The sequence below is a fragment of the Microtus ochrogaster genome, chromosome X (genome assembly GCF_000317375.1).
Source record: "Microtus ochrogaster isolate Prairie Vole_2 chromosome X, MicOch1.0, whole genome shotgun sequence".
Lineage (NCBI taxonomy): Eukaryota > Metazoa > Chordata > Mammalia > Rodentia > Cricetidae > Microtus > Microtus ochrogaster.
In genome coordinates, this window is record NC_022026.1 from 58545362 (window position 1) to 58548997 (window position 3636).

A 3636-nucleotide genomic window follows, 5' to 3' on the forward strand; every position below is an offset into this window, starting at 1 on the left:
GGGAGCAAATACCTTCACTGTTACAGGCCACGCCAAGACAAAGCAACTGACAGAAATGCTTCCCAGCATTCCAAACCAGCTTGGGGCAGACAGTCTGACTAGTTTAAGAAGACTGGCTGAAGCTCTGCCCAAACAATCTATGGATGGAAAAGCACCCCTTGCTACTGGAGAGGATGATGATGATGAAGTCCCAGATCTGGTGGAGAATTTTGATGAGGCTTCTAAGAATGAGGCAAACTGAACGGAGGTGACTTCTGAAGACCTGACAATTGCAGAAGTTACAGGAGCTGCTATTTTATATCATGGCCTCTTTTAAAAGTTCTTTTGTTTATGGATCTGATCAAATCTAGATCGCTAATATTTTTAAGCCCAAGCCCCTTGGACACTGCAGCTCTTTTCAATTTTGCTTAAACACAATTCATTCTCTGCAGCAAATTAAGCTGAAGAAGTCTGGCAATAAAGTTTGAAAAAGGGTTAATAAAATTATTTGCCTAGAAAAAAATAAAAAGAAAATCAGCTTCGTTCAATGGAATATACCTGGGAATTCTCAGTACATTCCAGTGTAGGCTTTATAACTAGCAGTAGCTGGCCAATGCAAACCTTATGCCATGTGTTCATTTTGTATTTTCGTCTTTCTAGTATTAAGATTTTGTTCAGAGAGACAGAGAAAGCAAAGACTGAACAAGTGGGCAGGTGGAGATGTGGGAAACAAAGGGAGTAGAAAACTTTGTTGAAGGGAGAAATCATGATAAATTTATTTTATGAGAATTTTTTCAAATTAATCCTAGATTAATTTATATGTTGAATAGACTAATTATATCTCTAAAGGTTTGTACATATGAGAGGGACATTAACCACTCTGGCCCTTTAAGACTATATGTCTTGACTCTGGTTCTTTGCTCATAATGTGACATTCATCTCTGGTAGCTATGGAAACAAGAATTTTTTAAAGTCACTCTCTCATACTGGGCAGTCACTAGCATTTGGCCTTCATAGAAGGGAAGAGAGGCAAGTATTTTATGTTTTCTACATGGTTTCTGTTAAAAGCTTTCAATTTCAGGATACATAGAAGGTCAAAGAAGTCAATGACCTAAGATTCAACTCTTTGTTGATATCATTTCTATGTCTGTAAATCCTACTGAATATAAGTACTGGGAATCCCTGTGTAGCTGTGAAGGCTCTGTAGCCTTTATTGACCTTTATACACTTGTAGTTTCCTGAACCTGAGTATGTGAATTAGACTTTCTGTGTTTTTTTCTGTTTATATAATGGGGTAATGATTGTGTGAATCTCATTGGAGGGTCATTACTATCAGGTGGGCCAATATCCCTGAAGAGTATAAATGAGGCTTCAACTAGGCAAAGCAGAGGAAGGGGTTGGTTTGTGTGAACCAGGGGTTGATGGTGAGACACCATTCTGAGCTGAAATATCTGCCTAACAGAACTTCTTTTACTGAAGGTGATTCAACTCTTGTGCGACTCCCTGTCTGTTCAACATTTCCTGCTATTTGGAAGCTATTTATGATCATGGCATTTCTCAAATGGATCGCTTCCTCCTGGATAAACAAAGGTAAAAGCTTAAGATGAGCTTCATGGAGGGTTTCAAATTGGATCTTTATGAAGCATAAGCACCTCCTCCATGGGTTTCAGACATGGGCAAAACTAAATCTTGCCATGCTATCTCATTTGTCTTGCACAACAGAATTTTCCACCCTGATTCTGGTTGTGCTTCAAAACTCACTGATTCTGACATCAAAAGGCTCAGATCTGCCTTAACAAGGAAGAGGGCATGGGTAGGGTGTTACTCAATTCATACTAGATTTTAAAGTCACCTTGCTGATATGACTTCCCAATTTAGTAGAGCTACTGCCTTCACCCTGTTAGGAAGCACATTCCACAGAGAATGTGGAATAGTGGGAAGCTGGTAGGGAAATTTTTGTGGCAAGGAGGTACAGTTTGTAGTGTACTCAATCCTTTTACATTGGAGGTGGCAATGTTATCATGTACATGCCTGAACTTTATTTATGCTCAAGAACACAGTGACATCCTTCAGGGCATAGTTATTCATGAACATTAACCCTACATCCAAAGATATGAACCAATAAGTGATCTAAATAAATTGGTGCATACAGTAAACGTACAATATTAATTTGGTGCTGGAGAAGATAGTTTCTCACATAAGACAGTTGGGATACTTCATATTCAGCAATGAAATGAAGGTAATTTTCTAATGTGTATGTTTGAGTAAGTCATGAGAAATGATTGAAATATTCATGAGGGCTCATGTTTCACATACAGATTTTAATTTTGGTCACATAATAATAATTCAGATTTTCCAATATGTTTTCTGATATCACATACACTAGCATACGCATGTAGAAATATAGCAGACAATATAGTGAATTAAATTTGTGTAAGTTCACTACCATAATTTATAGATATTTGTGCATTCTTCTGCTTATACCTCTCATTTAAGCTATTTATCTTATTTATGTATTGTAAACACTGCTTAATTAAACATCATTTAACATGTGTTGTAAATTATTGAGTATTAATTCCAAGCATTAACATGTTTAGATAACAAATTAGCACATTTCAGCATTTGTCAGATATAGTGAAATTGCTAATCAAAACCTCATATAGAGGGAACTTTGGCCATAAGTATATTACTTAAATACAACTTTTTGTGACAGCAAGGACAAGGTATGAGAACTTATTGCTCTGTAAACAATAACTCATTTTGTTTTCCACTGTCCCTTGTGTTCCTGACTTGACTATATACTTGTTCAATTTCATCTTCAGACTTGCCAGTGCGAAGGAGTACCTCTTCAAGTTTAGTGTCCTCCTTTGCAGCCTATCAGCCTTGGTGTTTGAGATAGTCATCGCAAGCAGCCAATTCTGGTGCTTCTGGGAATTCGACGACAAGCTTGTGCAAATCGTGTCTTTTGGCCTGTGGGAAGCTTACTACCCTCAATAATTTAATGTCTCAGGCACTGTAACCAAAATTCTGGTGCACACCCCTATCAATTCCACATGGAACATTTCACCTGAATTTCAGTACGCACAGAGCCTGATAATGTGGGCTGTTACGATGAAGCCTGTAGTTCTGATTTTCAGTGCAATCGCCATTAATATTGGCTGCATGAAAGACCCATTTATTGAGATGCAGTTATATTGCTACAAGGTTGCTGCCTTAGTTTTGTGTGTTAGCAGCATCTTCACCTCTGTTTCTGTGAGCTGTTGAAATGCATGTTACAAAGATATTTATCACAGGATAAATATCAAGTGAAAGTAGGTTTGTAAGGAAGCTGACACATAAACAGAAAAGTAAACACAATTCTGTCTGGAGACACTCTGAAACTCAGGTCTCCTGAAGGCAGAGCTGGACTTAATAGAGTTAGCTCTGCAGATAGTGTGTTCCCTTGTCATGTAGTAGGAAGACTATGCGGTACACAGTTTAGCCTGGCTTCCTCTATGGAGAGGCCATTGGCTCCAGTGACCAGTGCCTATTAGATTCTGGAATGTTCTTCTTGCATTTCTAGGTTCACAGCAGATGATGACACTGGCCTGGGTGTACTCTCACCCCATCCCTGATGGCTTCTTTACCTATTGCTGACTTTCTTACTCACTGACAACC